At 35.8% G+C, this 14,053-nt stretch overlaps 1 protein-coding gene across 2 annotated transcripts in view; it reads right to left on the bottom strand.

Moving 5' to 3' along the window:
- UNC13C (unc-13 homolog C) overlaps positions 1–14,053 on the bottom strand; it is a 597,834-nt gene that overhangs the window by 119,288 nt on the left and 464,493 nt on the right. The gene's annotated exons all lie outside the window — the stretch shown is intronic.

Here is a 14,053-nt window from a genome sequence, read left to right as displayed (position 1 = left end):
CATGTAAAAGAATGAAATTAGAACACTTCCTAACAGTGTACACGGAAATAAACTCAAAATGGATTAAATACCTAAATCTAAGGCCAGACAGTATAAAATTCTTAGAGGAAAACAGAGGCAGAACACTCTTTGACATAAATCACAGCAAGATCCTTTTTGACCCATCTCCTAGAGAAATCGAAATAAAAATAAAAATGAACAAATAGGACCTAATGAAAGTTAAAAGCTTTTGCACATCAGAGGAAACCATAAATAAGATGAAGACAACCCTCAGAATGGGAGAAAATATTTGCAAAACAGGCAACTGACAAAGAATTAATGTCCAAATTTACAAGCAGCTCATGCAGCTCAATATCAAAAAAACAGACAACCCAATCCAAAAATGGGTAGAAGACCTAAACAGACATTTCTCCACAGAAGATACACATATTGCCAACAAATACATGAAAGGATGCTCAACATCACTAATCATCAGAGAAATGCAAATCAAAACTACAGTGAGGTATCACCTCACACCAGTCAAAATGGCCATCATCAAAAAATCTACAAAACGTTAATGCTAGAGAGGGTGTGGAGAAAAGGGAACCCTCTTGCACTGTTGGTGGGAAATGCAAATTGATACAGCCACTATGGAGATCAGTATGGAGGTTCCTTGAAAAACTAAAAATAGAACTACCATACAACCCAGGAATCCCACTACTGGGCATATACCTTGAGAAAACCATAATTCAAAAAGAGTCATGTACCATAATGTTCATTGCAGCTCTACTTACAATAGCCAGGACATGGAAGCAATCTAAGTGTTCATCGACAGATGAATGGATAAAGAAGATATGGCACATATATAAAATGGAATATTACTCAGCGATAAAAAGAAACGAAACTGAGTTATTTGTAGTGAGGTGGATGGACCTCGAGTGTGTCATACAGAGTGAAGTGAGAAAGAGAAAAACAGATTCTGTATGCTAACACATATATATGGAATGTAAAAAAAAAAAAGTCATGATGAACCTAGGGGCAGAACAGGAATAAAGACACAGACGTAGAGAATGGACTTGAGGACACGGGGAGGGGGAAGGGTAACCCGGGACGAAGTGAGAGAGTGGCATGGGCTTATTTATAGTACCAAATGTAAAACAGATAGGTTGTGGGAAGCAGCCGTATAGCACAGGGAGATCCGCTCAGTGTTTTGTGACCACCTAGAGGGGTGGGATAGGGAGGGTGGGAGAGAGACGAAAGAGGGAGGAGATATGGTGATATATGTATATGTATAGCTGATTCACTCTGTTATAAAGCAGAAACTAATACACCATTGTAAAGCAATTATATTCCAATAAAGATGTTAAAAAAAGAAAGGAATTGCTTTCACACTCATAGGAATTAGTTTCTGTTCTTTTATGCTGCATGTCTCTTATGCACCATCAACTAATATTTACAGCTCTGTGGACAGGAACAAGAGACCAGTACCAACTGTTGTTCCATTTTGCCAATTCAACCATACTAATTGACATCTTTGCATGCACTATGCACTTCAGCTGACATAGCAAGAGGTTTTCAGCTTACTGAGTTAGTTTGTGAGGTAGGTTTGATCTGAAGAAAAATGCAATTGATAATGGAAATGGTACCCGCCTATATAATAAGGTGCACCTGTTTTGTCCTTAAGTAGAAAGTATTAAGTAGAATTTAACTTTTTTCAGCAGTGACTTGTGGTGATCATCAAGAACCTCAGTATCTGTGGCAGGTATAACTAATTAGATGATTATCACACTAAGTCCTTTACCTCCCAGTCATACAACCAGACTACATTTCCCAACCTTCCTTGCAATAGGTTGGCCTATGACTGACTTGTGGGCCAAAGTAATATATGCTATTTTCAGCCTTGCCCTAAAACACCTCCTGTGAAATCTGCTGTGCTTGCCTTTCCCTCATTTGTGGTCAGATGCAGAAGATCCAGCCAAGGATTCCAAGGTTCAAGGGGATCACAGAGCTGCTAGAGGGTTGAAGTCTGGATCCTTGAGCCACTTCTCAGAGGAGAGCCACCCAATCAGAAATACCTTCTTTGACTTGTACAAGTAAGAAATAAATAAGCTGGCACTGTGTTAAATCATTTGTTATGGAGTTTGGCAACATGGGGTTATGTTCTGTTGCATCACACAAAGGTTTCTGAAAGGTTAAGATGTGCTTATTAATTAACCTCCAAATTATTTTGCTTTCTAATTTCCTGTTTCACACACACACAAACACACACATACATATGTAGTCAGGCTGTCCCCTTGCTTTATGGAACTGTATCAATGTAAGAACCTTTAGCAGACCCCACTGTGAATTGATCCACCATCATGTAGGAAATCAGTGAATCAGACTTCTTAAGAAGTTTCATGTTAAGAAAATAGTATATAGGCTCTGAGAGAGGAATTATCATAGAATTATCATAGAAGGAATACATTTTCCAGGTAGACTAATATTACAGTTAACCTTCCTGTCAGCCTCATTTCATACTTGTAGTCTCTTAGCTATATTCTGAGTAGTTATCACCACTTGGATGATTTTATATAAAGTGAGCTGTTATGTTCCAAAATCTATATGCCTGATTTCCTCATGTCTTCCTCCCATAATGTGTAATGATATATTATAAGGAGATATTTCAAATAAACTACAATTATATCTTAACCACCACATACCAAATATTGATTTAAGATATTATAATATCAAATTCAAAGATATACTTCAAATTATCTTTAATTCTCACGAAGTGTCTTCTGCTTAGTTGTAGACCAGTCACAAAACTGCATTTATCTCATATGATGTGAACAACAAAATTTATTTAGCCATCAGTTCTCCTACATTTTAAATTTTGGCAACAAATATTTAACTTGCTCATTACATTTACAAGATAAAACATTTAATTAATTTTCTGAACTCAGTATAGTAATTTTCTACAAAACTTAATATTTGATGAAAGAAAACCCTCAGAATGGGAGAAAATATTTGCAAATGAATCCTGACAAAGGATTAATTTCTAAAATATACAAGCACCTCATGCAGCTCAATCTTCAAAAAACAAACAACCCAATCAAAAATGGGCAGAAGACCTAAATAGACATTCCTCCAAAGAAGATACACAGATGGCCAACAAACACATGAAAGGATGCTCAACATCACTAAACATTAGAGAAATGCAAATCAATTCTACAATGAGGTATCACCTCACACCAGTCAGAAGTGCCATCATCAAAAAATCTACAAAAAATAAATGTTGGAGAGGGTGTGGAGAAAAGGGAACCCTCTTGCACTGTTGGTGGGAATGTAAATTGATACAGCCACTATGGAGGTTCCTTAAAAAATGAAAAATAGAATTTCCATATGACCCAGCAATCCCACTACTGGGCATATATCCTTAGAAAACCATAATTCAAAAAGAGTCGTGCACCACAATGTTCACTGCAGCACTATTTACAATAGCCAGGACATGGAAGCAACCTAAATGTCCATCAACAGATGAATGGATAAAGAAGATGTGGCACATATATACAATGGAATATTACTCAGCCATAAAAAGGAACAAAACTGAGTTATTTGTAATGAGATGAATGGACCTAGAGACTGTAATACACAGTGAAGTAAATGAGAAAGAGAAAAACAAATACCGTATGCGAATGCACATATATGGAATCTAAAAAAAACGGTAATGATGAACCTAGCGGTAGGGCAGGAATAAAGATGCAGACATAGGGAACAAACTTGAGGACACGGGTTGAAGGGGAAGCTGGAACGAAGTGATAGAGTATCATTGACATATATACACTACCAAATGTAAAACAGATGGCTAGTGGGAAGCTGCCGCATAGCATAGGGAGATCAGCTCAATGCTTTGTGATGACCTAGAGGGGTGGGATAGGGAGTGTAGGAGGGAGGCTCAAGAGGGAGGGGATATGGGGATATATGTATACATATAGCTGATTCACTTTGTTGTACAGCAGAAACTAATGCAACATTGTAAAGCAATTATACTCCAATAAAGATATAAAAAAATTAAGCTTTGAATTTCAATGAGAAGAATATTTTACTACCAGAATAAAAATGCTTCATTAAAATAGTACAAGGAAAAACTTGGCAACTTAGAAGACTATTCCTATTTGCCTTTAGATGGTGTTTACCAGCATTTACTTTAAAATAATATATCTTCTTCTGAAAGTTATTGTAGGCATGGGATTTTATCGACAATTATGTATCAATTTACAGGATAGGGGTGACATACACTCAATCCATTCTCATGCCAAAAGCAAATTTGCTGCCATCAATCGTCACAGTGTCATTTTCCAGTTCTTAATCTGTGACATCATTTTATTGCATAAACACTCTGCGTTGTCCTAGAGTTGGTAGTTCAATTCTGTAGGGCTCTCTTAAACATCCCTCTAACTGTTTGACAGGCTGCTCTATCTCTAAGAGGTGATGATATGGAAGGTTTGGAAAGAATACCAAATAAAGAGTCGGCATTAGGGGGTCAATGCATATGATGGTTTGTAAGATACTATGTGCTCACAAACCCCAAACCCTATCACTCAGAAATTTTGACTGTAAAAATAAGTATGTATAAGACTTTTACAGATAATACATACATATAAACATCTATCAAAGGTAAGCATAAATGTATATTAACAATAGACAGATGGAGATCATGGGCTCTTTTTCATACACTGAGAATGCTAATCCATGTAACTGGAAGCATAAAGAGAAAGGCGAGGGCGGGGAGGGGAGAAGAGAGAGAGAGGGAGAGAGAGAAAATAAGAATTACAATTTTCCATTTTAGAGCAGCTCTATAAAGGTTTTGTAATATCAGCACATCTTTGGAAGTGAGATATCATGTAAAGTTCTGGCTGCCAAAGTAAGGTATTGTACTTACAAGGTAATAAAGCTTGGAGTAATAAAATAAAAATGAAGAAATAGAGGACTATACATAATAATATGTTAGCAAAAAGTAATTTGGACCAATGTGAATCTTCCAGAGAAGGAAATCAGCAAACAAGAGAAAAGATTAGCCATAATAATCAATTATTGTAGTCAACTTTCTTAAGAATCAATGACAATGAAGGAAAAAATATCATTAATTTTTGTAGGGCAAGAAAGAAGATATGGAAGTTTCTTTCATGAAACATTTCTGGTAACTAAGCCTTAGCAAAACACTAGGGAAAAAAAGCCAAGCAAAATTAGGAAAATACTGCCTTACTCCATGACCAATGAAACTGATGCTAGAAGCAGCATTATACTTGTAGCTGGCAGTCCAACTCAAAATTAAAACTAGTATCTCAGCAGAATCCCAGAATGAAACAAGGCTCCCTGGTAAATTAAACCAGAAGTGATGTGAGGTCAGACATACTTCACAGCCATACACTCTGATATAACTGCTTAGAATTCTGGTGTAGATCTACAACCCACAAATCTAGACTGGTGGGTTTCGAATAAGACTGGCTACTTCCAGTAGAACCAAAAACTCTTGAACCCCTTTCAGCATCATCCAAAACGTAAACTTCCTGTTTCTGGATAAGAAACCTGTTCAAAAATGAGCTGTGCAATTCAATCACCCTTTTGACATCAAATGTTTCTTTGCCAAAATTAAACAGTACAACAGCAACATTTCCTCTATAATCTTCATCTACGACACAGACTCCTATATCTGTGAAATGTTTTACAGGCAAGCCAGAGTGTGAAACTGCTCTTCCATAATACTCAGAAGGAAGGGCATACCATTTTATAATAGACTTGGAAGAATTCTGCATGATTTGTCTGAGACATAGACCTTGAAAATTCAGGAAGCGGTATGAAGTCAGGACCACATAATCTGGTGCTAGGAAACTACAGATGGATAGTTATAAGGAAAAAAAATGGGATGAGACAGACTTCAGACTATACTGCAAAGCTAGAGTAATCAAGACAGTATGGTACTGGCACAAAAACAGAAATATAGATCAATGGAACAGGATAGATAGCCCAGAGATAAAGGTGACATATGGTCACCTTATTTTTGATAAAGGAGGCAAGAATATACAATGCAGAAAAGACAGCCTCTTCAATAAGTGGTGCTGGGAAAACTGGACAGCTACATGTAAAAGAATGAAATTAGAACACTCCCTAACACCATACACAAAAATAAACTCTAAATGGATTAAAGACCTAAATGTAAGGCCAGACACTATCAAACTCTTAGAGGAAAATATAGGCAGAACACTCTATGACATAAATCACATCAAGAATTTTTTTGATCCACCTCCTAGAGAAATGGAAATAAAAACAAAAATAAACAAATGGGACCTAATGAAACTTAAAAGCTTTTGCATAGCAAAGGAAACCATAAACAAGACCAAAAGACAACCCTCAGAATGGGAGAAAATATTTGCAAATGAAGCAACTGACAAAGGATTAATTTCCAAAATTTACAAGCAGCTCATGCAGCTCAATGTCAAAAAAACAAACAACCCAATCCAAAAATGGGCAGAAGACCTAAATAGACATTTCTCCAAAAAAGATATACAGACTGCCAACAAACACATGAAAGAAGGCTCAACATCATTAATCATTAGAGAAATGCAAATCAAAACTACAATGAGATATCATGTCACATGAGTCAGAATGGCCACCATCAAAAAATCTAGAAACAATAAATGCTGGAGAGGGTGTGGAGAAAAGGGAACTCTCTTGTACTGCTGGTGGGAATGTGAATTGGTTCAGCCACTATGGAGAACAGTATGGAGGTTCCTTAAAAAACTACAAATAGAACTACCATATGACCCAGCAATCCCACTACTGGCCATATACCCTGAGAAAACCAAAATTCAAAAAGAGTCATGTACCAAAATGTTCATTGCAGCTCTATTTACAATAGCCCGGAGATGGAAACAACCTAAGTGCCCATCATCGGATGAATGGATACAGAAGATGTGGCACATATATACAATGGAATATTACTCAATCATAGAAAGAAACGAAATTGAGCTATTTGTAATGAGATGGATAGACCTAGAGTCTGTCATACAGAGTGAAGTAAGTCAGAAAGAGAAAGACAAATATCGTATGCTAACACATATATATGGCATTTAAGGAAAAAAATGTCATGAAGAACCTTGGGGTAAGACAGGAATAAAGACACAGACTTACTGGAGAACAGACTTGAGAATATGGTGAGGGGGAAGGGTGAGCTGTGACTGGGTGAGAGAGAGGCATGGACATATATACACTAACTAACTAACGTAAGGTAGATAGCTAGTGGGAAGCAGCCGCATGGCACAGGGATATCGGCTCGGTGCTTTGTGACCACCTGGAGGGGTGGGATAGGGAGGGTGGGAGGGAGGGAGACGCAAGAGGGAAGAGATATGGGAACATATGTATATGTATAACTGATTCACTTTGTTATAAAGCAGAAACTAACACACCATTGTAAAGCAGTTATACTCCAATAAAGATGTTAAAAAAAAAAAAATACGGGCACCCAAAGAAGCTACTGGCATTAATTGACAAGCCATGGAGCAAGGGTATAAAAAATAAACAAAAACAAGCTTCATTTACATTGTACTTTTATCCATAGGCCTAGCAGTCCTAGCAATAGAGGTAGTACAGAGTATTTCCATGAAAGTTAGTACTTAGGACCAAAATGTGGATTTCATTCACTTGTGCAATATATCTACTGATTATCTACTGTGAGCCAGGTACTATGCTGCATACTGAAAGTACAGCAAAGAAGAAAACAGAGCATTCCTGGGATTTTGGAATTTATAATATAGTGAGGAGAGGCAGACAATAAAAACCCCTCAATATAATGCGAAGTAGTGTAAGTGTTCTGGAAAAATAAAATGCAGGGTAAGGGAGCAGATGAGCTGAGCGTACATTTTCTTTGATAGGGCGCTAAGGGAAGATCTCTAATGAGGCGACATGAAAGCAGAACTGAATGAAGTCAGAGAGCAAACCATGCAGCCATCTTCTGGAAGAGCATTTCAGGTAGACAACATAGCAAGTGAAGTAGCCCTCAAGCCAAAGAGTGTCCTTGACAAGTTCAAGGAGATGCAAGGAAGCCAGTGTGGCTGAAGCAGAGTGAGTGATTGAGAGGTGAGAGCTGATTTCAGAGAGAAGCTAGGGTCAGGTCACATAGGATCTTGAATTCTTTGATAAGGACCTCTCCGCCTAAGAGTTATGGAATAACGTTGGAGGTTTTTGGTCTCGTTTTACATTGGTAAAACATCACTTTGGTTGCTGTCTGGAGAACAGATTACAGGGACCTAAAAGTGGAAGCAGCAGTGTATAGAGGAGCCACTGCAGTAGAATGAACAATGGACAGACTTGGCTGTTTGGACTTGGGTGGTAACAGTGATGACTGTGGTAGATGTGGTGCAGCATAAGGTCTAATCCTGGTTCTGTGTCTTTCCATCATATAACCTTGCCTCTTACCTCTTCTCTGCCTAGATAAGCTTTCTAAGAACAGATAACACAACAGATAAGATAAATGTTTGATTCCTCACACCACCTTGTCTGCTCAGACAAGGGTAAGATAAATGGATAGATGGATGGATAAAAGAATGTAAAGGTTGTATCCAGTTCTTTTGCCATCTCTATTCCTTCATTTTCTCCTCAGTTTTGCTGAGAATAGACCAGGTCATCAATCAAACTGATAGAGGACATGTTTAACATTGGACATGGTCTAAAAGTTTGCTGGTGTACAGCTTCCCATGGGGAAAAGCCACTGCTGTGTCTTAAAAGACCTAATTTTCTGCCCTAAAATAAAAAGCCCTGTGTATATCAATAAACTTTTTATTAACAATTATCAATAAAATATAAACAATTTTATTCCATATACATAGCTCATAAAAAACTCATAAATAATCAGTTTCATGTATTTCTCAGGTTATAACATATATTGCAAAATCATTGCTTGTAGCTTTTTCTTAAAAGACTTAAATCTTTATGGCTTTCATTTCTTTTAGTTTCCTGTACATTTTCTCATTACTTATTTAAATGTAACCTGTAGTTGAGATTCTGTTTTAGGATAAAATTGATTTCTATCAATTATTTACAACTTATAAAGAAATAGGGATTTATCTTTTTGGTATATTTCAACTAAGTCATTTTCTCTTTGCTTTCTGAGTTGCAATCATCTGTTTATTACTTATAAAGGAAATGGAACTAATAGATAAGTCATGAACAGTTAAAAAATGCTTCACTTAATTTATATTTTAGCCACAAGTGATTAAAATATCCTAAATACTTGATTACTTTTAATTTTATTATTGGTGGTAATGGTTATTTTTTAAACTTTATTGATAATTTCCTTGGGAATTCTCACTTTAAAAAAAGACAATGGCCTTAAACATGTGAAAAATGCATAACTTCATTAATACTTAAAGAAATGAAAATTTAATGAGATGGTAGTTATCTATCAAATCGCTAAAGTAGAAAATACAGTGTTCTGCTTTTTAGGGAAAAGTTAGCAATATATTTCAAAATTTTAAATGTGCATATCTTTTGGCAATTCCACTTCTAAAATTTCCTGTCTAAATATACTTGCACATGTAAACAAAAAATATATGTACAGAGTTATTTATATTAGCAAAGTATTAAAAATAGTCTAAATATTTATTGATATAAGAAGAATTAAGTATGTTTTATACAACCATTCTATTGAAAACAATATAATTGTAATAGAGAATGAGGTAGATCTTAATGTATTTACATAGTACAAACTTCAAGTTATATTGTTAAGTAAAATAGCAAGGTGAAGAAGAGTATGGATAATATATTACCACTTATGTAGAAAAGAAAAAAGATACGTGCATACATACGTGTGTACGCTTAGAATATTTCTGGAAATACACAAGAAACTGGAAACAGTGGTTAACTTGTCAGGTAACAAAAAGAAACTTTTCACAGAATATTTTTTGTACTGTTTTAACCATGTACCTGTATTTTCAAAAACTAGTAACTTATTTAAAAAATACAACTAGAAAAAGGAAAGAGCAAAATAGACAATTTAGGAAAATAAATCAGTACTTGAAGCCTAGCTTAATAAAATCCTCTAGGATGCAGGGATAATTCTTAGAGAAGAAAATTAGAGAATAAATGATTGATACAGTAGTCAGAGAGACTTCTATAACTAGAGAGGAGAGATCCAACATAAGGAGAAAAAAAAAAAAGCTAAACAAATGGAACAGAATCAATAACAAGATGCATAATTAGGGTTTCCCTGGTGGCGCAGTGGTTGGGAGTCCGCCTGCCGATGCAGGGGACACGGGTTCGTGCCCCGGTCCGGGAGGATCCCACGTGCCGCGGAGCGGCTGGGCCCGTGAGCCATGGCTGCTGAGCCTGCACGTCCAGAGCCTGTGCTCTGTAACGGGAGAGGCCACAGCAGTGAGAGGCCCGCGTACAACAACAACAACAACAACAACAACAAAAAAAAAAGATGCATAATTAAAGAGAACAATCTTTTAGTGGGAGAGAGGAAAGCAAGTATGAAGTTAAGAAATTCTCTACTAGTGAAGAGATACTCACTTCTAGGTACTAATGAATAATAAATAAAAATAAATAATAAAACATCTGCCAAAATGTTTTAAAGACAAAGGAAAAAAATCTTTTAGGCTTATAAACAGAAAAGTACATAAAATTATTTAAAGCAGGCTGACCTGGGATCCTTCCATTCCCTAGAGGTTATGGGATAACAAAACAACATCTACAGAGTCGTGAGAGGAAAATTTGCAGTGGACCGAAGAATTTTATATACTGATTTGTTTTTGGCATGAAGGCAAAGTACATACAGCTGAACTGGCTCTACCAATCAACATGCAAAGATATGGAGGGATTGGTTCCTTCTTTCATGAAGCATGTAGATAAACCATAAAAGTGATACATCTTATCATGAATCATTTTTCGTTACAGAAATAAATCTATTTACTGGACACAAGGATTTCTTTTGTTCTAGCCTCTCTCCCCCTCAGGCCAGACTTGTACCAGATTCAGAAGTCTAATTAAATAGGAATTACAATTTTTATTAAAGGATAAAACAGCCACCATCTATGCCAAGAAAAATGACTGAATGAAAAGATCCAAAAGGTTATTATGGGTACATCTGGATAACTCTTCTCCCCTATGTACTTGTACTTAAATAAGAATGATTTTTCATGTTTATTCTGGAAATGAAGATACATATTCACTGAAAAATATTCAAACAATACAGAAAAGTTCGAAGAAAAATATCAATTACCATAAATTCCATGATTCACAGATATGTTGTTAAACTATGCCCGATTACCCTTCAGAATAACACTGTATGAATTTATGTATCTAAAATATATGTGTGCATACAATTTGTATAAATGCTTTATGTTCTATAACCCACTCCTTTCACTCAACAGTCTTCCATGCCAATAAAATTAATGTCATCATTTAATATGGTTTTTAAAAACTATGCTTTGTGTATTCTTGGGCATACACTTCTACATATTTCTGTTATATTCTCCAGATCGGTCTGAGCTTAGAGAATAAAAGATCTTTCTATTACATCATATGACTTCATCAAGGGGGTTGACACACAAAAAGTGAGTTTCAGATGGATTGTAGATCTAAAATAGAAAGGTAAACAATAAAGCTTTTAGAAGAAAATGTAAGAGATTATTTTCATAATCTTGGGTAGGCAAAGATTAAAGAGGACAAAAACAGTACTACTAATAAAGGAGGTTATTGATAAATTGCACTGTTTAAACTTAGAACCTCTATTTTTCAAAAGAAATCATTAAATGACATGTTAAAAAGGCCATACTACCCAAAGCAATCTACAGGTTTAATACAATCCCTATCAAAATACCATGACATTTTTCACAGAACTAGAACAAATAATCCTAAATTCATATGAAACCACAAAAGACTCAGAATAGCCAAAGCAATCTTGAGAAAAAAAGAACAAAGCTGGAGGCATCACACTTTCAGACTTCAGAAGATACCACAAAACTACAGTAATCTAAACAGCCTGGTACTGGCACAAAAACAAATACACAGATCAGTGGAACAGGATACAAAGCCCAGAAATAAGCCCACACACCTATGGTCAATTAATCTACAACAAAGGAGGCAAGAATATATTATGGAGAAAGGACAGTCTCTTTAACAAGTGGTGCTGGGAAAACTGGACAACTACATGTAAAACAGTGAGATTAGAACATTTCCTCACACCATAAAGAAAAATAAGCTCAAAATGCATTTAAAAATTAAAAAATAGAAACAAGCAAAAGGCAAACAAACAAAAATAAAGAAAATAAGTAGAATATTTCTATAAAATGAGGACGAGAAACTATAAAGCTCCTAGAAGAGAACATAGGCAGAACACACTTTGACATAAATCGTAGCAATATTTTATTGGCTCTGTCTTCTAAGGCGAAAGATAAAAGCAAAGATACATAAATGGAACCTAAGTAAACTTAAAGCTTTTGCACAGCAAGAGGAACCACTGACAAAAGTGAAAAAAATCTACTGAATGGGAGAAAATATTTGCTAATGATATGACTAACAAGGGGTTGATATACAAAACATATAAAAAGCTCATACAACTCAACATCAAAACAAAACAACAAAAAACACCAAACAACACAATCAAAAAATGGGTAGAAGACCTGAATAGACATTTTTCAAAGGAGACATACAGATAGCCAACAGGCACATGAAAAGCTGCTCAACTATGCTAATTATTATAGAAATGCAAATAAAAACAAGGTGCCACGTCTCATCTGTCAGAATGGCTATCATCAAAAAGTCTACAGGGCTTCACTGGTGGCACAGTGGTTGAGAGTCTGCCTGCTGATGCAGGGGACATGGGTTCGTGCCCTGGTCCGGGAAGATCCCACATGCCACGGATCGGCTAGGTCTGTGAGCCATGGCCGCTGAGCCTGCGCGTCCGGAGCCTGTGCTCCACAATGGGAGAGGCCACAACAGTGAGAGGCCCACGTACCGCAAAAAAAAAAAAAAAAAAAAAAAAAAAGTCTACAAATAAAAAATGTCAGTGAGGATGTTGAGAAAAGGGAACCCTTGTACATTGTTGGTGGGAATGTAAATTAGTGCAGCCACTATGGAAAATAGTATGAAGCTTCCTCAAAAAACTAAAACTAGAACTACCATATGATCCAGCAATCCCACTCCTGGGCATATATTCAGAGAAGATGAAAACTCTAATTCAGAAAGATACATGCACCCCATGTTCTTAGCAGCATTTTTACAATAGCCAAGACATAGAAGCAACCCAAGTGCCCATCAACAGACAAACAGATAAAGAAGATGTGGTATATATATACAATATAATATTTCTCAGCTATAAAAAGAATGGAATTCTGCTATTTGCAGCAACATAGATGAACCTATAAAATACTATGCTTAGTAAAATAAGTCACATACACGTGGAATCTAAAAAAATAATACAAGTGAATGTATATGCAAAACAGAAAGACTCACAAATTTAGAAAACAAACTAGTGGTTACCCAAAGGAAGTGGGAAGAGGGGAGAGGCATATTAGAGGTATGCGATTAAGAGATACAAACTACTATAAAATAGATAAGCAACAAGGATATATTGTATAGCACAGGGAATTATAGCCATTATCTTGTAATAACTTTTAATGAAGTATAATCTGTGAAAATACTGAATCACTAAGCTGTATACCTGAAACTAATATAATATTGTAAATCAACTATACATCAATAAAGACATTATTAAGAGAGTAAAAAAGCAAGTCATAGACTGAGAAAATATTTGCAATACAAATATCCAACAAAAGGCTAATATCTACAATATATAAAGAACTTAAAAATTTTAAGAAAATGTCAGAGACCTCAATTAAAAAAATGGACAAAAGATTGAAAAGGTAGCTCACAAAAGACATAGTCAAATGGCCAAAAACCTTATGAAGAAGTATTTCACTTTCTTAGTCAGCGGGAAAGCAGAAATTAAACTACAATTTTAATTATCATTACACGTCTATCAAAATGGCTAGAATGAAAAAGACAGGCAATAGCAAGTTGGTGGAGATGTGGA

This window comes from Phocoena phocoena, chromosome 2 (assembly GCF_963924675.1).
Source record: "Phocoena phocoena chromosome 2, mPhoPho1.1, whole genome shotgun sequence".
Taxonomy (NCBI): Eukaryota; Metazoa; Chordata; class Mammalia; order Artiodactyla; family Phocoenidae; genus Phocoena; species Phocoena phocoena.
Note: the sequence above shows the minus strand (reverse complement) of the source record. Positions and strands in the feature narration are given on the sequence as shown.